The 22,051-nt window shown below is 43.4% G+C and overlaps 1 long non-coding RNA gene across 5 annotated transcripts; it reads right to left on the bottom strand.

Annotated features, from left to right (window-relative positions):
• Positions 1 to 1,767: 1,767 nt before the first annotated feature.
• Positions 1,768 to 21,228, bottom strand: LOC119699798. 5 transcript variants are annotated; one of them, XR_005256544.1, is made up of 5 exons: positions 14,812 to 15,654; positions 11,534 to 11,624; positions 7,686 to 7,807; positions 7,143 to 7,326; positions 1,768 to 6,657 (listed from the first exon to the last, which is right to left on the bottom strand). It is a non-coding gene; the product is annotated as an uncharacterized LOC119699798 (long non-coding RNA). The 5 variants fall into 5 exon arrangements; XR_005256547.1 differs by lacking the exons at positions 11,534 to 11,624; positions 14,812 to 15,654 and adding an exon at positions 20,980 to 21,228; XR_005256545.1 differs by lacking the exon at positions 7,686 to 7,807.
• Between the last annotated feature and the right edge of the window lie 823 nt (positions 21,229 to 22,051).

Raw genomic sequence — 22,051 nt, 5'->3', positions numbered from 1 at the left:
TGATGGTACTTGTCCCTTTAGGAAATCAAATCTTTTTCTGAAGGAAGGCAGAGGAGCTCTAAGTTATGTTATTTTTCTCAGATTATTTGAAGTGATTTCAAAATAAAAAAGTCAAATCCGTTTCTAAGATTTGACAGCACTCAACTAAGTGTTCTAAAAGAACAATATATATAATTATTGTGCTAAGATAGGGATTAAAAGTACCACTAAAATTCCTCTGAATGTAGAGAAAGTAGCAAAGCCAATGCTTTTTTTAAGGTTTTAGGAGTTGGGAATCTGTGTATCATTTAGATTGAGTTTGTCACTGAACTTTTAAATATTTTAAATATAAACCTTAATAATAACAGGATTAATGAACATGATAAATAAGATATAACCAGGAAGAGTTAGGATGGCTTTTGGAGGTTATGTCTCAGTTTTTTTTACCATTTCTGGAAAAGAAAAACAGAATTGTGTGGACTAAGGAGATCCAAAAGATTATGGTTTCCCAAGATTTCCAGGAAGCATTTCTAGGATATAAATGCTGGCAAAATATCTGAAAGAAACCAACCTTTTTGTAGGAAGAGAAAGATCCTCATGAATGGGTGAACAAGCCTTGAGGAATTAAAAGAACCACTTAAGGAAATCATTTGGAGCAAGAGAGTTTTCAGACAGGGAGGATAATGAGATTAAAGTTAAAAAAGCTGTTCAGAAATTGCATTACAAACATAAAGGGATAAACATTCCAATGAGGAATGAAAAAGCAAAGAAAAATCAGAGATGGCAGAATAGAAATGGAGACAGGCAGGTCAGGGTGAGTTAAACCTCGTGAAGCAAAGTACAGCAGTAAAAAATATTTTAAACAAAGAAGAGCCATGATGTACACCTGTCAGGAGATGAAAAACAGTCTGGCCTAAAAACCAAGTCATGATTTGACTTCTTATGCCCTTGTTTGTTTGTTGTTTTTTTATTTTTTCCCAAGGAGGATGATTTAAATGTAGAGAATCCAGAATAACTAATGGAATGAGAGCACTTGGAAAAAAAAAACAAAACCAAAACTGTATTTAAAGAAAAAACCCCAATAACTTCAACAGGAAAACCAAAATCCAAAGGTGATGTAATAGAAGCATTTGAAGGCACAAAGCTCATTAGAGGAGCAATGCTGATGAGTTATGCTTTCAGGGAAGCCACCCAGCAGGGGGGAGAGGAATAGGAAAGTTTCTCACAGATTATTGAATATTCTGTCTTTAATATTTTAATTAATGACCACAGCACCAAAGTAGGAACCTGTTCAAAAATTTGCAAAGAAAATGAGGAAGGTGTATCTGAAAAAAAAGGATTTAAAATACCACATGGGAAGAAGGGGGTAACTTTGCATGTGAACTGTAGTATGAAATAATTTTGAAGTGCAAGAATAGTGTTTCTGTATAATAATTATATTTATATTCTGACATAAGAAGCCAGAAGTTTGGGATATTGTGCTTTTTGAAGCACTTTTTGTATTTACAATATTGCTTCCTGCAGAAACCATCCCCTCCTGTCCACAGTTAGCACACCACCAAGCAGCTTATGTTCTCTTTTCCTTGGAGGAGGAAATTATTACATCATTACCTTTTACAGCAGCTCCAGATGAAGAGAATAACAAAAGAATTCAAATTCTTGAAGCAGATGTTTAAAGCCATCCCTGGTTTGGAATTCATTCTGGTCTCATGAAGAATCCCCAAGGCTTCTCTAATGGCAGCAAGCAAAACCTTTGCCTGAGCTTGGCAGATAACAGGCACTCTAAAGATCAAGATCTGTTATTACAAATTATTCCTAACAGTGTGTCTGCCCCGTTGCCCACAAGCTGAAGTCAAACATTAGTTTTTTATACAGAATACATTTGTCCAGGAATACTGTTTAGTCCATTATTACAAGATATGACAGCTGCTGGCTTACAAACATTAAACTAGTGAAATTAGATAAATTAGAGAAAATGGGATCAAATTAAAAATGGTTTGGTGTATCTCCTCCTCACCCTTCAGTGGAATTAGAGTTTCACATCTCTTTTGATAATTACTTGGCTTTAGGAAAAACAAACAAACAAAAACCCCTTGCATACTCCAGCAAAACTCCAAATTGCTTCTTTCTTCAATAGGAATTCCAGGAATTTGAGGAATGAACTAAGACTTACAAATAGTATCAGACAAATTCCTGTCTCTCCTGTCTACTAAAATCGCAGCAGAGCAATCAGGGGTGCCAGGGCCAAGGCATGATGAAGAGAGTCTCAGGGGTGAAGGTCAGCAGGTGACAGGGCCAGCAGGATGTCCCCAGCAGCTGTGGCCTGCCATGATCCGTGTCCCACGGAGCTGCATCCCAGGATTAGCCACTGGGACAATCCCCACAGGCTCAGGGGAGGAGGCAGATGTTAACAGGCCAGAAATACCCTAATTTTCTGATCCATAGCACCATGAGAGCAGGTTGAATTTCATGAGCACCAACACCGTGAAAGCCAGCTGTCAACAGGACTGAGAATAAGAATATTTGCACCTGCACAGCTCCAAACTTGCTACGAATAGTCAGAGCTCAGTGCCATAAGCAGATTACACAATGGTTAGGCAGGTTACAAAAAGAAGGTTAGTGAGATTAGGCAGGTTGCTGATTAACTGTAGCAACCAGGCTACAAACACAGCCAGGAAATTCTGGTAGCCAGGATAATGAGCTGCTACAAACCACGATATTCAGATGGTTTCACACACGGCTTTCCACTCTGGTAGGTGTACCTGCTTCCCAGCTTGACTGGCTGCACTTGGTAACGTGTGTTCCATGCCATCCCACATTTTTCTGAGATGGGTGAAAGACACACAAAGCAAGCTTGTAATTAGTCAGAGCAAACAATCAGAAATCGGCTTTTGCTGTGTGACATTCTGATTAAGCTCTGCTCCATCCTGTGACACCTTTATCCCCAAGGGGCTGGAATTGCCAAGGGCAGTTCCAATTATGCCAGGCAGCATCCCAGCTGCTCCAGCAGCGAGCTCTCAGATCAGCCACACAGACAGCTGAGTGGGAGGCAGCAGCACATGGGAAGGACCAGTTTGGGGTCCTTTTTACAGTTCTAGGATCTGACCAGTTAGAGAATGGGGTTTTTAATCTGTCCATTCCCCTCAGCCCCAGACCAGAACTGTGACCTGCAAACCGCCATCCCTGGAGAACACGGCAGCATCAGGATATCTTTGGCCTCTGAGTTTTCTAACCAGAAATGGGACTGCAGACATTGCACGGCAGAGTTCCAGCCCAGAGCGCTGCAGTTCACCGGACTGACACACAGGGGCTGCTCACGGTGCCGCCGCAAATCCTCCACTGCTAACACACACCTACCAAGGGGTTCATCAATCCGTGACACTGCAAAGCTGTCAGACTTCCCAGGGCAGCGAGAGCTCCCGTATCCCCTGCTTGTTGAGCAGACTGCCAGCTTATCCCTGGGTGAAACCTTCCTTCCCCCGGTGCTCTGTTAATGCTGATTTAATTCAGGCCTAGCAAGCTGAGGCTGAGTTGAACTCTGCTGCTGGAGCTGGCTGGGTACCTGCTTGCTTGCTCCAGCTTGTTCCTGACCCTGAGAACTGGCACAGAGCCCCTCCTGTTCCCACAGCTCCCTCTCCTCCCTTTCCCACTGAAAGGCAGCTCAGTGTTGCCCAGAAAAAGCCCTCGGTTTCCAACCAGCCACACAACTTCTGGGTAATATTCAACTTTGTGTAAAGGGTAACTAGAAAAAAGCAGGTTTATGCAGCAGCCAATTCTCTCTCTGACACCTCACAGGCAGCACCACACCCAGCTCAGCCCCCTGCCCTCCCACCCTCACACACAGCCAGCAATTCCAAAATGTGGAAAATCCCAAAATCCCATTTGAGGGCACCCAGCTGAACTCTGCACTGCTTACCAGTGACTGCACTTGATTTAACACTAAATGAAAATAAAATTCACCTTGGAAGATGGTTCTGTAGAATAGAACTCTTTTTTTTTTGAGTCAGAGTTGCCATATCCCAAAAGAATTTCCATTCCCTGATGCTGCTGGCAGCCAAAGGGGAAGGGAAACCAAGAGGGGAACAACCAGCACCTTCCAGCACTCTCCCTGCTTTCCACCACCTCCTCACAGGTCTTGTGTCTTGACAAAGAAAACTCTACAAAGTCTGCAAAAAGCTTTGAACTCCTCAGGCAAAAGGAAAACTGGAAGGGCTAAATATTAGGATAAAAGAGCCAAGTCTGTAGATGAGATGCCTGAAGGTTTCTCAGATCAGAGCACAAAATTACCCAAAGAAGCTGCACTTCCCAATTTATCCACTTCCACATCATCTTGCAGTACCCAGGTGGTTTCCATGGTGGGGTTAGATTCGGGGGTTTTCCTTTAAATACCGGTTTTATCAAAACCTCAGTAAAACACGTGATCCAAACAATGGCACAGAGAGGCTGAAAGTCTGCTTCCCTTCCATTTGTGAGTTGTGCTCCATCCTAACCCACTGCCACAAGCCCCTTTCATACATCACCCACTCAGCACAAGCCTGCAGCTCTGCTCTTTCCTTCAGGCAGCATCCTGCAAAATAATGGCAAAGATCATAGCCTGAGAAATTATGTGTAATTTGTGCATAGATGGCTGTGAACTCATACATGAGAGCAAAGGGCTGAGGCAGAAGGACGTCTTGATTAAGTACCTGTGAATTTTTTTTTATCCTTTACCAATGTCTGCTCTCAAAGAACTGTTTGAAATGAATTTAAAGCTTGTTTCAGGTGACAGGGAGCAGTCCCTCTCCTCTCTCCTGACTGCTTACTGTTGAACAGGGTCCAAGGTTTGTAAAGTCCAGACCAAAAAGTCCTTCTGAGCATCCAGTAACTCTACTGAGCTTGCTGAAGTAGTAGAAATAATCTCAGGAAAACACTCCAGAGCACAACAGAAGTTCTTTCCAGCCATTTTGGTGAGGATTAGTGGATGCAGAAGGGGAGGGAAGATCAGATGACTGCTAATGAAGATGGGGAAGCAAAGAATGAGAGGAGCTGTTCATTTGGCTCTGTGAGAACACACAAGCACAGCCCAAGTGTGTGTTTCTTATCTTCTGTTTCATGTGCAGAAAGCAGTTCTCAAATGCACCCAGGGATCTGACAATCATTTCCCCCAGACTTCTGTTTTAAGCCTAGCACACATTTTTTGTGGTTATTTTGGAACTATGACAGTCTTTCAGGGTTTTTATTTGTTTGGGTTATGGCTTTTTGGAGGGAGTGAGTGGGGGATTGTGTAAGGGTTTGGGGTTTTTTTTAGAACTTCCTGCAGCATAATCTCTTTGGACTCTGTATCCCAGACAGAGAATTTGCTGCAGAATATCTACTTATATCCCAGTCACACAAAGAACAATCACAACAAGAAGTATTGTGCTCTCTGCTATAAACACTGGTAGAGCAAAATAGTAAGATTAAGGGGAAAATAGTTAAAAATAGAACTCTTTTCTTTCCAAAGGAAATAACATGATTTTCACCCCAGCCTCTCTTGTCATTGTTACAACAATGGTTCATTTTAGGCCGTATCTGACTGCACTTGGAATCAGGAAACCCTGGCACAAATGTGCTACAGCAGCTCGTGCTTTGTTTGCACTGAATGCCTGGGCCAGCACTGCAGGTTTCCAGTGATTTGCAGGAGGTTAACAGAGCTGCTCCAGGGCTGACATTTTCCTGGAGCACAACTCCAACCATATCCCAGTGCTCCAGAGCACTGCAAACTCTGCAGGTCAGCAAAGTGAGGGTGACTTGTTGCAGCAGCTCAGCTCTCTGGATAAACTTGGCCATTGCACACTGGGGCAGATGTTCAGTGGCCAGCTGCTGCTCAGGCCTGGATCCCAGCTTCATAAAGGAGGGACGTGTGGCAGGAAAGCACTTAGCAGCACATTTCCAAGCGTTATTCCCAGGGAGATCCCTACCATTGGCTCTGCAGGAATTACAACTCCGTTCTCAGGATCTGACCTGTTAGAGATTGGGGTTTTTTAATCTATCCATCCCCTTAGCCCCAGACCACGATTGTGACCTGCAAACTGCCATCCCTGGAGGACATGGAAGCGTTAGGATATCTGACCTGCATCCCCAGAATTCATCTTCACTGCCACCACCAATGCAGTGTTTCTCTCCACACCACAGTAAACACAAAACTCACATTGAGGCTGCTTGCTTCTTTCCTAACTAATATGATCCTTTGATGTTCCTGTCATTTTTCCCAGGAAAAAGCTAAAAAGCAATTTCAGGCTGTTTTCAATACCAACAGACAGTATGGGAATCTACTCCTGCAACATTAGTGCTGCAAAGTCTGCCCTGTCTTCCCATTCCATCTTTTCCAGCAGAGGAAACAAAAACCAAGTCACCTTTCTTTTATATATTTCAAAAGTCAAACCACCTCAGAGGAAGCACAGGAACCGGAGAGAAAACTGCCCCACCCTGGCATCACACATCCACATTCCCTCTGATAAGCAGCTTCTCATTTTCCACAATCAGGATTTCTCCTTTATTCCCTTTCTTTGTCCTTTTGAGTTTGGATTTTGAACTCTTCCGTTTCAGAAGAACATTCTGCCTGCATTTCATGTTGGTCCTCTGGGTTTGCATCTCCTCTCCATCCAGAATCCCTTCCAGACAGGCTCTTGAGTCCTCCAGTTTAATTAATACTCTGCCCTGGGAGGGGGGAAGGACACCACCTGATAAATGTTCACTTTGCAAAACAGCCTAAATGTTTCCTGCTCATCATCAGGAGTCTGAGCAATCATTTGAAAAAGTGAGGTGGGAAGTCTGGTCCTCGTCAGAGAAGTGGGTGCTTTGATGGAAACAGGGAACAGCATCTCACCCACATCTTCCTCAGGACTCATTTTAAGCAGTGAAAATTTATTTTATAGCTGGGCAGTCCCCACCAGCAGCAGAAATTTGCTATATTAAAGCTGTACATTATCTTGTCAGCATGCAGAGCTCTTCCCAGCCAGTGCATTAATGTTAATGAAATCCCCTCTGTGTTTCCCCACGCCAAGTGCAGCGCTGACTCCATTCTGAGGCAGCAAGCTGCTGGCAGCCACAGCACTCCCCCCTTCCCCAGCTGTGTGGGAGATGGAACAGATCCATCTTTCTCCAGATCTGCAGCAAAGTTGCATGCTCAGGGCTCTCTGTACCTCTCAGCTGAGGCTGCTGGAGACCGTAGCTCTTCACTTCTGGTCTCTGCATTAGGATTCCTTCCCAACTTCCCTCTTCCCCAGAGCTCTAGGGGAATATTGAGGCCAAGAGAATGCTCTCAAGACTATGATGCTCGGTCTTCCTGCTGGGATGATTTACTAGCATCATCAAACCTCTGGAATCCTTTAAAATAAAAAAAAAAAATAAATTAAACCATGTTTACAAAAATCAAGACTGACTTCACATCCACTCCAACCACTCTCTTAAGGAATTCCAAAGGCTGGAATTCACCTGCACTGGAGTTCCTCCCAGCTGCTTAATCACACCAGCAGTCCTGGCAAATGCTTCCCAGGCAAGGGAGCCTGGAGTTCATTCCGGTGTGGGGATCCCCACGAAGACATAAAGATCATCAGCTTTTGAGCAAATTAAATTCGCGGTCAGAGACAAAAATAACACCAGCGAGTATCCAAGACTGAGTGCTGTAATTCTCTGAATATGTTTGGGTGATGGAAGAAATTAGAATAAAGAGGTGTGCTGCTTACGTGACCAGAAGTGAGGGCACTTTGGGGATGATCAGCTGTTCTCACAACTGATGTTTGAAAGCGCCGATGAGCAGTGGCTGTACACTGACAGCGCTGGGAACAAACACCACTTTTCTTCACCCCTGCCACCAAAGAAGTGAAGTTACAGGTCAGAGCCACCTTATCAGGACAGCAGATGCATTAGCAGAGGAAGGAATCAATCCAATCCAGTCAATAAAGGGATTGATAGCTGTCTGTAGTTAGAAAATGCCTTTTACAGAACAAGCTGTTCTTCTGGTCCATTGAGAAATGGCAGAGTTTTGTGGAGTTTCTAAACACACAGCTACATGTATAATTGATATTGCCTCACTGCCAGGCATCTAGAGTGTTTTAGGATTTTAATTGTTCCTTTCTTTTGCTGTTTCCTTCTCAAGAATGGGTGTAACAGCTATGGGGGAAAGAGAGACATGGAAAAGAGGTAGGAATTTATAACGAGCAGGGAGCTGATATACAAAGTTTAAGGTGGTGGATACAGTGACTACTAAGAATCCATTGAGCAGGAAAACAGGATTCAGGTTTCCCTCTCTGACCCACTGTGGGGTGGCAGGACAGTGACTTTGACTTTCTGCTTTTCCATCCTAAAGCAGAAATAATATCACATTCCCAATACTCACTGAGGCTGCTGGGCAGACAGGCCTTGCACACGCAGAGTACTCTGGAAAAATGCAAACTGGATTTCTTTAGGATCAAGCCCACCAGGAGATGCATCCCAACCACTAGGGGGAAGCTGGTCCCGGGGACTAAAGGGCTATTCCAAAATAAACCCCTTGAACGTGGGCAGACCAACCCTGAGCCTGTGGCACTGACAGCTCCCCTCTCCAGCCTGCCACACCTCAAGGAGGTGCAGGGACAGCCCTGGGACAGGCACAGCACGGTGCTAAAGAGGAACACACAGCGGGGATAAAAGTGCTTGAGCTTTATGCTGTTTATTTATTATTCTCTTTTTGAGAAGTCCAAAGCTGGCACCAACTGGGCAGAAAGACTTACTTGGTGTGATGGAGGAAATGTTTTCTTAAGGATGTAAAAGCTCACAAAAATTCCAAGAAGGAGCATCTGACTCTTTCACTTCACCTGTTCCTTGAACAGATATTTCATTAAGATGGGATTCACAGCAAGAGACAAACTCAGTGGTATTACTCCAAGTAATCAGTTTTCTCAGCAGGTCAAACAAATAATGAACTGTGAGCCTTTTGTTACCACTGATGCCATCAAGAAGTGAAAATGTTGGCAAGCTGCCATGTTTAATTCTCTGAGAGTACCTACCAAAAAGCAAAAGATACCTAGCAGATATAATCCATACCATCAATACTATATTCTCTTAACCCTTAACCTCATCTCAAAAATAATTAAAAAGTGGGATTTTTGAAGTAGGTATCTAACTGGGTTTGTTTTTTCCAGCTTACTCTCTCTAATACTATCAAAAGTTAAACTTCTAAACACACAATTTTACAGCTCTTCACTTTTGCAGTAAACCTGTTTCTCTGAGAAGCATTCACAGAGTAACAGAAGAAACAATGATTTCTTTTCCTCTTTTATACATCAACAGGGAGCAGGTATAAAAGCAGAAAAGGAAATACAACTCTTGATTTTTGAGGGGAAGGTGAAGGAAACACCAGGATTTTTGTAACAGATGAACACGGGCCCCAGAAGCAGAACAAAACCAAATTAATAAGCACCAGAAGAACTGAGATGAATTTTTATGCAGTCTTGTTCCTCACGAGTAACAAACAGCCTCGAATTTACTTTGGCGTTGCAGAGCTTTTGTAAATCCCATTTTGCACCAGTTAAAGTCAGGAACAACAGTTTGAGATGAACAGAATTTCACTTTTCAGATGCAGCACAAGCTGCATGTCAGCACGTGCCCCTGCTTGCTATTTCTAGGAAGAACCAAAGGCAGATTTACCAACCACAATTCAATTACAATTAATGTAATGGCAAAAAACTTTGGCTTTATTACCTTTCTTTCATTTGAATTTCCAAGTAATCCCTTTTTTTTTCCTTCTTGGACATTTCTGAGCATAAAATGCACAGTTTTTCTTCAGTTATAACAGAAATAGCAGAAGATCAATACAGGTTTTCATCAGAACAACAACAACAAAATCCAATATGTCTCATGGAACCATAATTTATACTCTCCACAGAGGTGATTTTCTGTTGGTAAAGTCACTAAGACTTTCTTCATGAATAGCCTTCAGCTGGGAATTGGGTGAACTCACCTGGAAAAGTCACAAGCCTATGAGTTTTCACCATTTGCCAAAAAAAACCATTGCCAGGAACATGGAAAAATACCCAAAGCATTATGTCTGACCAGCACTACCTTGAAATAGGAAGGTCTCCATAGTTTGAGTTTTGATCCACCTCAATTTACTGACACACCTTTGCACTCAGTGACAAAAAGAAGGTTCCAGGGGAGCTGAAAAAACTGAGAGATGTGGGTTTTGGTACTGACAAAGGCTGTTGAACATCATACAGAGCAAGACACCTGCACTCCTCACATCCCTGCCAAGGGTTTGTCTCAGGTGAAAACACCCCAAAACGATGTCAGCAGTAATGGTCACATCAGAAATGCCAGGATTAGCACACAAGGAAAACCACCTGGAGCTGAGAATGCTGCAGGGTTTGGAGAGGTGAAAGTGATCTTATTTCTACAGCACTTCCTGGAAAAGCCTTAGGCAGCCCAAGGAATGGAGCACTTCAATAGAGAATGTTTTGTCAGGATCATTAAGTGGATCATTACCCAAGCACCAAGTTCTGCTTCCTTAATTAAGAGATCCCAAAAGCTCTTGTACTTCCATGGGACTGCTCCTGACAGCACCCTGAGCAGGATGGGCTCCTGCTCACTTCTGTCCAGAAAAGATACCAAATGAAAGGTTTCTGGAGCCCTCATCCAACTTCTCCTTGCTGCAAAGAAGAGGTTTGCACATGATAAAATCACCAGGATTAATGACAGCACAGAGCAGAAGCACCTCATGACCACTGAGCCCGAGGCTGTGCTCAGTTACAGTGCAAAAATAGTTCCCAAGAGTTGATCATCTAAGTGGTTAAGGCAGAAAAAGTCACATTCTTAGTAAAAATAAGCCTTTTAGGCACACTATCATACATTTAAATAATGACCTAGCCTTGATTCCAAACTCATTTTATCAGTGTTTTTACCTTCTACTTCAGAAAAATACTACAGAGTGACTAATTCCTCTAGGGAAAAAGAAAAGGAATTAAGAACAGTCCCTTTCAATAGAAACAGTACCTCTTAATCAATGCTTTAATGTTTTATTAAAACTCCTGCTATTAGGGAAGTGGCAAAGCCCAGATTCACACCCTACCTGCAGGTCTCCCTATGGCTTTGAGTAAACAAACAAGCATTTTGAATTTTCATTTAATATAATTAAAAAATGCATCCTTTGGGCCAGCAATATCCTCTGTCAAACACTGAGGTGTTAAAATTGTATCAGTAATTTTCTGTCTGGCTGCCAGGTATAATTTAGGCATGTGTGAAATTAAGGAATCTGAATAAATTAAATTAAGGAGACATGAGGTACAGCTCCACAATTAAGAAGGTAATTAATGCACCTAATATTTATAATATAACAAAGAATTCCTAGGGTCAGAAGTAGAAAGCTTGGAAGTTCCTTGAATAAAAATTCCTAACTCTCTCCAGCTTGCACCCTCAAAAAAAATCAGAACAAAAACGTAAGTGTGTGTCCCAGCCAAATGAATATTGAATCTTAATCCAAGATAATATAACACTAAGTTGTAAAAGGCCAGTTCTCAGCTAACCAGGCATGTGCCTTTGATTAGATTTATTTTATTACCTATATTTAGAAGAATCACTTTTCTCATCAGTCTGGATTTCAGGAAAGCACTTCAAACGAGGAGCTGGTTAAAATGGAGGCAAGAATACCCCTGTAGGATGAGACACATGAGCCAGGGAAGAGAAAAATTGGAAAGCATTAGGCCAAGGGAAGGCTGAAATTGATTTCATTTAATAACCTTTGAAATGAACACTGGAGAGAGGGAGGAAAGGCAGAGGGAAGGAGGAGTGCTAATGGCACAGGTCTGGGAAGACTCAGAGCTGGATGCAGCAGCTGCTCTTCACACAGCTGGCTGCTAATTTTGGGGATTTGATGCAGAACAAAGTCATGACAAAATAAAATAAACCACAATTCCTTTCCCCTTCTGAGATGAATGGACAGGCTTTTTTAACAGCATGTGGATGTCTCCCAAAACACCAAGCTCTACTTTCTGTAAACTCCCACTTATTGTGTGGAAGCAGACATTTTAAAAGGCCACGAAAATGCCTCACAGATCACCAGTTATCAGGAGGTAGATGTATTTCTTATCATTTTCCTGGTGAATCTGAACACATGGCAGCCTGAGGGCCGATGCTCCTGGACACTCCAATGGAGTAACTTGAGCACAAATCCTGCCCCTGGAAATGAAACAAAAGTCAGTGTTTCTGAGGTCCCACTCAGATCCAATTATTAAAGCAGTGTTAAATAGCATAATTAAGGAGCTCCCTTTGATAGCTGATATTCCTGATTGCAACAGCACTGCAGCCAAAGGGAGATTTCAGTGCTCAGAGCCATCACTGCTTTTCTGGAGGGACAAAGTGCTAAAACCCAGACAAACCAAACTGGTGTTTAAAAGAGGAGATGACACCATCACTGCAGCCCACCTGGGAGGAAGAACATGGAGCAACAGATGAGCCAAAGTCACTCCTGCCATAAAGGAGAGAGTTCCACTGACTTCAGGAAATTTATCCCAATGTTCCTGCATGTTGCAGATTAATATGACACACTTCACAGTCTAGTAGAGGGAAACAAAAGCCACAAAAAGTGATGGAACATATTCCTTTAGGGCAATTTATTATTTTCACTACTAGTGTGCTTGTAGATGCTAAAAATCAAGACTGTGGCAGCCACTCACATGGGCCACTATGCTAAAAACATGGCCATTTCTGCAGAGATAAGAAAGAACATATGGTGCTTATTGCCAGCTCAGGGTCTCTTTTAAAACAATTTTCCCCAATCTGATTTGCCTCACAATTACCCTAAATCCTGCCATGATTGCTCTCATGGAGCATTCACAGAATCTGGCTTCCCTTGAAGATGTATTTTCTCTCCCCCTGGTGACTGCCTTTACTATTGATTTTTGGCTAATCCCCGCAGTCGCTAGAGAAAGGTTTTGGCAGGTTTCCCTGGAGGCTGCAGACCCCATTACCTTATCAACAGAGCATCCTTTCTCCCCTGAGCCCCAGCCTGGGCCCTGCCTCTTTCCCTGGGCACACTCCGTGCAGGGACCAGCTGGGACAGCATTCAATATCCTCTGCCTGGCCAGCAAGAACAGCCCCAGCAAACCTGGCCTGGAGAGGGGCCTGGCTGGACACACAGAATGGAGAAATCCCCTTTTCCACAGCAAAACGTGCTGGCAGAAATCTGGCCCATTTCATCCTCTCCTCATTGGAGATCAGATTTATTTGAAAGAGCCTTTTAACCAATGCAGAACCGTAATCAGAAAAGTACTGCCATTAACACCTCTGATATAAGAGGTTGTGGCACAGAAGGGGGTTCTTTTGTCAAAGAAATAACAGGCTGAATATTCTATTAACAAATCACTCCTCTGAAGACAGGCTGAATATTCTATTAACAAATCACTCCTCTGAAGACAGGGCTGCCAGCATGTAAGCTGCATTCTGAGATCTGAGTGGCCAAACTGAGAAGAAAAGCCTAAAGAACCTTCTTTGGGCTAATATAATAAAGTTTAGAGCTAATACCTGGCTAGAGCTGCCTGTGTGAACAGCCACTATGATTAAAGTATTTATTTTAGTGTAGTTTGGGAGGTTGTTTATATTTTTGTTTGGTTGTTGTTTGGGGGTTTTTAATCGAGAAAAACATCAGCTGTGGATCTTTTTGTTTGGTTGGTTTTCTCAAGGCAGAGAAGGAAGAACTGGATTACTGATTTGGATAGACCAATCACAGAAATATAATCATAAGGAACCTCAAAGATCACCTACTTCCAACCCCTCCAATTTTCCTCCAAGTGAGTGCAAAATCTCAGAAGCCACAAAGGAAATACAAGAATGCCAAGAGTTATTAAATTGAATTTTTTTAATGTTTGGAATTGGCTATCCTGTTGAGAAGAGGGGTGAAGAGAGGAAGAGAGGGTGAAGGGGTACAGAGCTCCTCTGAGGAAGAGCTGTCCCTTGTGCCCAAAACGGGGTAAGAGCCCCTTTAAAAGACGCTGTGCTGTCCTTGGTGTGCAGCTGCCCCTCGGGAGAAGGGACAGACACGCTCGGGGTGCCAGCTTCTCCCCTCCCTGCCAGCCGAGCGCTGGGAGATGCGCGGACAGAAGCTGCAGCCGTGGTGGCCCCGAGCCAGCGCTGGGAAGGCAGGGAAGGAGGGAGGGGAGAAGCTGGCACCCGGAGCGTGTCTGTCCCTTCTCCCGAGGGGCAGCTGCACACCAAGGACAGCACAGCGCCTACCCACGCCTTGCCTGCCTCTCCTCCTGCCCCGGCTTGCTCGGCTGCTGCGGAGCTGGAGCTGTTTCCATGCGGAGCCGCATTCCCAGGTGGGGAGCGCTGCTGGTTTCGCACCTGCACCGGCCGGCAGCTGTGGGCCGCTGCCTGCCCGGGATCGGCTGATGGGAGCGAGGGAAGCGCCTCTGCTTTGGGCTCCTTTACAGCCACTGAGTCGGCGCAAGAACCTGAGCTCCTGGGGACAGCGAGCGGCTCCTCTGAGCACAGCCACCAGAAGCAGCCGGTCGCCGAGACGCTGTCCCCAGGCACTGAGCCAGCCCGCAAGATCCGTGCGATTCCCACTGCCGCTTCTCCCTGGATTCACGTGGAAAACCAGAAGGAAAAAGCCACACAAAACAAACCAAAAGCAAACCGCAAACCGAAGGGGGGAAAAAAAAAAAAAGGAAAAAAAAAAGGAAAAAAAAGGAAAGCAAACCAGCCCAGGAGACCGAATAGATATTCCCCCAGTAAAATTCTGTTAAATTATTAAAAATATGTAGGCATTTACATCAGTGGTGCACGGAGATGGTTTTGACTAGGCGCCGTGGAGTTTTGCTTTCTAGCTAAGGTACAAACCTGTGGCACTCGGTGGGGGTGGTCAGGAGGAGAAAGGCTGACAGATTTAACTCCTGCAGCACAAGCGGGTTCACCACAGCAAGGCTGAAACCTGACGCCAGCGTGACTGTCACACATCAGAATGCGAATCCTGCCACTACCACATACTTTAACTCTAAACACCAACAGTTAAAGTGGCAGCTCATTTCCACGGCATATCTGTGAAAAAAAGCCCCGCTGGAGAAGAGGCTCTCGGTTTATTTATAGGCAAAACAGCTGCTTCGTGCATTCCAGGATCTGGGCTGAGGTCTGCTCCCAGTCCTGCATGTTCGAGTTACCTCGTGTGGAAGCAAAACGTGGAGACACTTTCTAAAGCTTTTTGCACTGGCTGAGACCTCTCCTGTGGAACACAGCCCTACTGGGGATTTTCTTGACTCATAAGAAAAATGACAATTTTTGATGGTGGTGGCAGACTAGCCCAGACTACAGCTTAGGTTAGTTTCATATTAAAAAACAAAAGAACTTTCACAGCTGCGTTCCTCTCAATTTCCCTCCTGAAACGCTCATTAAATGTACAACCAACAAAAGCAACTAACAGCCTCCAGTCAAATTAATAGAGGCGATGAAGACGTTTCTCACCTGCACATTGGAATGATTCCACTCATACCACCCAGAACTTCCTACCGCTGCTCCTTTTCTCCTACTCTGTTGCGCATCTGCCACCCTGCAGCAGAACTTTGTAAAGAACTTTTGTGTACTTCTGGTAGTTAATACTGCTTACAGGAACGTGTGTCAGTGCAAACAGGCATAAAACCCCCCACATTATTACAAATACAAGTGGTGAGAACTTTTTCACGTTCTCCACGTTTGCTCTCACCTGATAATATTCATTGCCACTCCAGGTTTCCAGCTCTCTCTAAATATTTCATCTCCTATGGGTTGTCACTCCTAAATCACACCACTGAAACAGCCCACGCTTCTACCCTCTTGTATTTTTATGATCCTTTTAGAGGAGTTCTGTATCATTTATTTGGATTCATTATTGCTTTTCTCCCTTAAAAGCCACTTCATTTAATGTAGCCACCACTTCCATTTCTCAGTGCATAAATAAATGGGGCGGGTGCGTGCCCTGACATCACGATCAGCATTTTGCCAAGCAGCAAGCTGCAGTTTTGCCAGTCTCATGTTGGAGGAGAAATCAATGACAGATTCTGGAGCCTTCATATGGACACAGACTACAAAATGTCAGACAAAAGTAAGCAAGCAATTCCTTTTCCCTGGAATTCCAGTCCAGTATCTTTGCCCAGTTCCCAGAAGTCAACATAAATCAAGACAAGACTCAAAGATCAAGACACAAGAAGACTTCCTATTACTTACAGAGTTCCAGAATGAATCTCTGCAGCCATGAATAATCCCAAATCAATTGTCAGCACAACACACTTCCCAAAACAGAACATTTGCACACGTACAAAGTGAAAGAATGGGAAAAACTGGCTGCTGGTAATTTAGACTCTCCAAATACATTTGGGAATATTCATCAAACAGGTTAAATCTGCTCTGTAGTTTACAGAGGTGCACAAACCTCATACGAAATACTGAAGGCTTGCACACACTCAGGTATTGATATCAACAGAAATGATAGTTTAATTAAAGCAGGCAAGTTTAAGCACAGACAAGCCCTGCAGTGAGCTGCTGCTGAACACCTACTGAAAAAAGACAGGGGAGGGGGAGGAAGCACTAAGCTGTAACTTTGCTTTTCCCCAAACACACTCAGCCCAATCACACACAGTTTGTCCAGACAGGAGCTCTGTGTGGCTCTCCCTTCTCTTTGTTTTCCCTGCCTTCCTGAAGGCTGTAACAACTCCTTGGCTCTTTTTCCAGGCAAGGCTGCTAGCTTCTATAAAGGGACTCCAGAGCTGGCAGGCAGCAGGCACGAGTCCTTGCAATCTCCCTGCTTTGCCATCTCTTTCTGCAGACACTTATTCCAACGCTTGCAAGCCGAGCCAGGCATTTTCCTCAGGTTTATCTGCTCCATCTTAGGCAGTAGGTAAGATAAATTCCTTCAGAGAGGATTCCAGCCCTCCCTCAGGTGATTCGCGCTACATGAAAGACTTAAAAAGAGTTTTTCCTCGGAGTTGCGAGTCAGCGTGGTGCACACAAAACCCACGGTAATTTATTCAGCTCTCTTATCTGCCTCCTTTCACTCTCTCAGCTGATACAAGGCATGCCAAATTCACAGCCTCCCCTAATGCTGCCCCGCTGTTCCCTTCCCTTCCAGAGGGAACATTCTCTGTACCCATTTAGCGAGATAGCTTTTAAAAATAGGAACACAAAATCCAGTGCTGAGCGCAGGACAGCCACGGGAGACACAGCAGGTGCAAACATTCTCTTACACAGCATTTTCTGATGCTATGACAAAGGAAAACTTTACTTGCAAAGGATCCGAGAAGGACTTTCCAGGGTAATTTTCATCCCAGTGTTTTCCAGATATGGAAAACAAAACCCCTTTCAGCCTACAAGTACCAGAAAAATGTTTCAAAAAGCCAAATGGTACCAGACAAGACTGAGCTTCCTGAAGGGGGCCAGAAGGTGTCTGTGCCTCTTTAGCTGCTGGTTGTCCTCAAACGTCCCAGTTTCAGCCATTTATTACTGTCACAGAATTCCCAGTTAAAGGTTAAATTCCTAATTAAAGACAGCAAAAAATTTCACAGTTAAAGATACAGTAATAATTGTAAATATAAATAAAATAAAAATCACAAAGCATAATACTAGAATTATTAATCTAATGTTATATTTATTTATATACTATTTACAAATAGTATATAAATAAAGATACAGTAAAAATGCTGTAATTTAAAGGCAGCACAAGTTCAATATGTGGAAAAAACCTCAGAACAAACACCACCCAATTTAACATGGAGCTTACTGAAATTTGGAGTGTGGCCCAGCCTTTCAGGCAGACTTAGCCCTGTACTTGGTGTGATGATTCCAAAAGTCAGCTCTTGGTGTTTCCAGTCAAAAAATTTCTGGATGAGCAACATGCTACTGTTCAATTTGGATTTTTTTTTCCCTCTCCTGCCTGATGCTGAACACATAGCCGTTAACTGGAGACCAGCTTTTCATTTTCTGCCGTTTTTCTGTGCTGTTGAATTCAACACGTTCGGGTGGCAGCTGGTTGATTCTGTTGAAGCTATTTCTAACCCAGCCCAGGCCGGCCTGGAGATTTCCCTGCTCTGCAGGTACTTGCACACATCCCTTGCCTCGCTCTGCTCAAAGGCAGGAGCAGTGGGGAGCAGGTCTGTTCCCTGCAGAAGCAGACACGAGGTGGGGACAGGACACCCAGGGCAGGGGAGGGGCAGTAAAAGATCCACTATCCATAAGGAGTTATAAAGTGAAATTTCATCTCACTGGGAAGCACTCACACCTCAGCCCACCCCTCAGAGGGTCACGCACCAGTTTAGAAGGCAGCACACTGATTAAATGACCTTATGCACTCCTGCATGAGCATCTTTTGTCCTGTCCCGGGGTGCCTTACAAAGAGCTCCGGTGCTGACAAGATTTGAGTGTGCTTTGAAGGTGCTTTGGAATTGGTTACAAAGGGCTCACAGACAGCAAGGAGCTGCTCCTGGTTGAAAAAAAGAAAGCTGGGAAATGGGAAAATATCTCTCAAAAGAAAGCTGGGAAATGGGAAATTATCTCTCACTGAAGAGTGAAAGATTTTTACCATAAAACAACAAAATTGGCATTTTCAAATTACAAAGCAGTACCTTGGAATGGAGTATAAATGCTATTAAAGACTACTAGAAAGAAAAATAAAAACTTGTTTTCCCAAGCACTGACAGTGATTATAAGTCATCCACACATCTTTTGCTTCTAATTTTTCCCCACCCTTTTATTTTCAAAGCCCTCAGACACCTTCTTCCTTCAACATTTTAGGAACAGGCACTTCATTTATTGCAGCCCAAGAAAGCATCGAACCTAAGTCAAGCTCAGCTCCATTTATTTTACTGTCAGGTACAATAATGCTGCGAGCCAAAAATTTAAAGGCAGGTTTTGGAACTAAGACAATGCCTATTTACAAATAATTATTAACTACACCCTCAACATGCACTTGTTTCCACAATTTTCAGGACTGCAATCTGTCTTCCCAGTCTTTTTTCCTCAAACTGTACCAAGCACTAGGAAGTGCTAAGTGGCATCTTTCAAGCTAAACACTCTACACCAAAACACTCTTAAACTACTCATTTTTTTAAAAGACAGAATGATTTAGGCACATCAGTGTTTTTCAGATTCCTTGTGCTTAAAATATTCTGTTGAACTACCCAGAATTCAAGAAGTTTTAGAGATGCTGATTTTAGCGATGCTGACAAATATGGCAAAAAGCCAAATCTGCCTCCTCCGGGCTCCAGAAGGTCAAAGAGGAATAAATGGAGCCATGAATCAGCCCAGAAATGTGGGATTAGAAGACGTGCAATCAAATCTCAGCCTCATTAGAGTCATTACAGCAAAACTCCCATTGCATGTCTTTAGTGGCTCCAGGGAGAACACTTTCCACCCAAACCATCCTGATTAAGGCAAGAGCCACTCCAATTTCCATGCTGCAAAACACTGGATCTCGAATGCAGCAGGGCAAATCACTAAATCCTCTGTCAGGGCAGCTCTGCTTTATGTTGGCAGGCAGCATGCCTGGAGTATCAGACATTTCTCCCTGTCTCCTATTCCCTTATTTGACTTGGCTGACCCCAAGTGAGATATGGGGAATCACATCTCGTCCCCAGGCATGCCACTCCTGCCCAGCCCTCACTGTCCCAGACATCCCTGCTCAGCTGGGGGGATTTATTTGCAGGCACAGGAGTTCAAAGAGGTTCTGCACCTTTTTATTAAAAACCAGATTCTCTCCAAGCTGCAGGTGTCAAGACCATTCTCCTGCAGTTCCTGCTCTGCTTCATGGGTTACTCCTGCTGTGAACTTGATTCATCATTTTGTTAGCAACTAGAAAAGCCTGTGTAATCTGCAATTCTGGACAGAAATGAGCCCAAGAACTTACAAAAACTCACATTTATCACTGCAAATTCATCAGCAACGAATATAGAATATGAATTTTACTTCCATGCTACTGAAATAACCTGCTAAGCATTAATATACAGGCAGCAACCAGTGGCTTAAGGGATATTTTCTTCTTCTAACACATCCAGCAGAAGCTTAAAATCCTTTTGCCACCTAGCAGAGAGGCCTTTTTTGTGTTTAAAAATAGCGCTAAGAGAAAAATACTTTGATTCCTCAGCACCAAGTGCTTAAGGCTGTTCACAAGCAATTGATAAAGCCCAAGAACCCAGTGCAACACCTTCCAAGCAGTTACAACCAGAACTTGGAGAAGGACCTCTTTTGGTGTGTTTTTTAACCAGCTTTTTACAATTTTTCTTACAAAGCCTTTACGTTATGCATGGGGAAGTCTGATATCCACAAAAAGCTAAATAGCTCCCCTAAAGCCAGGATGAATGATCCTGCTGGCCAAGCAGCCCCAGACAAAGGAAGTTTGTGCAATGGGAATCTCCAGAGTGATCCTAAACATGCTGGCACATCTGCCCTTGCTCAGGAAGGGAGAACACCGTGGGTGGCAATTTTTCCAAAATACACAAAGGCCATGGGAAGGGATCCCAAGGATTTGAGGGCTTTGGATCAGTTCTGTGAGGCTCTGAATTATGGAGGAGCCTGAAGTCGGTATGGAACCAAAGCCACTTCAAGGCTTCCTCCTCCCAGATGTTGCTTTCAGACTGGTAGACAAACACCCATATTTAAACTGCATTACTAACAAACTGATTTTCTCTGGATGCTCTTCTTATTTTTTAATAACCTCTTGAAAGCAAACAGAAAGAACTGTATTTTAAGGACGAATAAATAAGTTGTTATTATTATTATTCTCATCATACTGTGTTCTTATATTCCGCTGGTGAGGGTAATAGCCATGGAAAAGTGTCAGGAGAAATGAATCTCAATATCTATAGAAAAAGTCCTTCAAAATCTGAAACTGATCTGTGCACAGGCACAATTCAAAAATTAAAGCAACTCTGGACTAGTGTCAAGTGCTCTTACCGAGGAATTTCTGTTGCAGATGCAGCAGTGATAGCTGCAAATGTTTGGAGAAAGCAAATTACAACTTCAGTAACATTGCTGTGCATGGGTACTCACCAAGGAACAAGCAGAAGTACACTTATGCAGTGCAGGGACAAATCTCTTCAAATCAGGACAGCAGATAATGAAAAATACACATCCCCCACTGGAACAGCACTGCAAAGGGAAACAGGCTCACTGTGGACAGGAAGAAACATGAAGATGAGTGAACATGAAGATTCTGGAAAGACTAAATCACCACAAAAGGAGATGGGTCAGAGAACAGAAGCTGCACACGTGGGGAGGGCATGCATTTGTTCAAATTTGACTCAAAGTCTGGTTTTCTACAACGACCTTGGCTGTTGTCTGCTTTAGTTGCAGTAGCAAAACAAAACCAAAACAGGAAATTCCACACTTGTCTGAATCAAAAAGTGCTCAGAAAGAAAAAGGAAATGACAAAAATTTGAATGATTTTGGCAGAAATTCAAGCAGAAAAATTGAGTCCGATTGACATTTTTGTAATTTCTTTTAAAATAATTTAAAAGATATTTTTCTTATTGTTATTTTATTACAAAGCTTTGTTGAGATAATATCTTGCATTTACATAGTTGGGCATAACATTTTGGCTTTTAATCACTTAAAGTAGTTGCTGATAACATTTTAGCAGTTGTTTTTCAGTATTAGGTAACTCTAAACTGCAAAATCTCAGTGAACTCCACTCACACTGAAAGTGTGACAGCATCTGTCAGCCTGAATTAGTGTTATTTTGGGATCACGCTGATGAGAATATACCAACAAAGGCACTGAAAAGCATCAAAGCAAAAATAACCACCTCTGAATGAGGAAGCCTCTTCCCATCAGTGGCTGCTGAGGTTTCCTTGAGGACTGGGCAGGTGGAAGCCTCACTGGGTTGCATTTTTTGTGTGCACTAAGAGCCCTCATTGACTTCAGCCAGGAACAACAGAGCCTGAAACAGGGAGCACAGAGGGGTCAACACCTGTGCAAAACCCAGATGGAGCTAGAAATAAAACTGCACGATGTCTAATGACTGCAAGAAAAAGTCCTGGATTCCTCCTTGGTGTGTAACTCACTCAAGCACAACCCCGAAGAAAACTATCAATGTGTCTTTTATAAATGTCTTAACACTGTT

This window comes from Motacilla alba, chromosome 3 (genome assembly GCF_015832195.1).
Source record: "Motacilla alba alba isolate MOTALB_02 chromosome 3, Motacilla_alba_V1.0_pri, whole genome shotgun sequence".
NCBI lineage: Eukaryota > Metazoa > Chordata > Aves > Passeriformes > Motacillidae > Motacilla > Motacilla alba.
The sequence above is the reverse complement of the archived record's forward strand: the minus strand, read 5'-3'. Positions and strand labels throughout refer to the sequence as shown.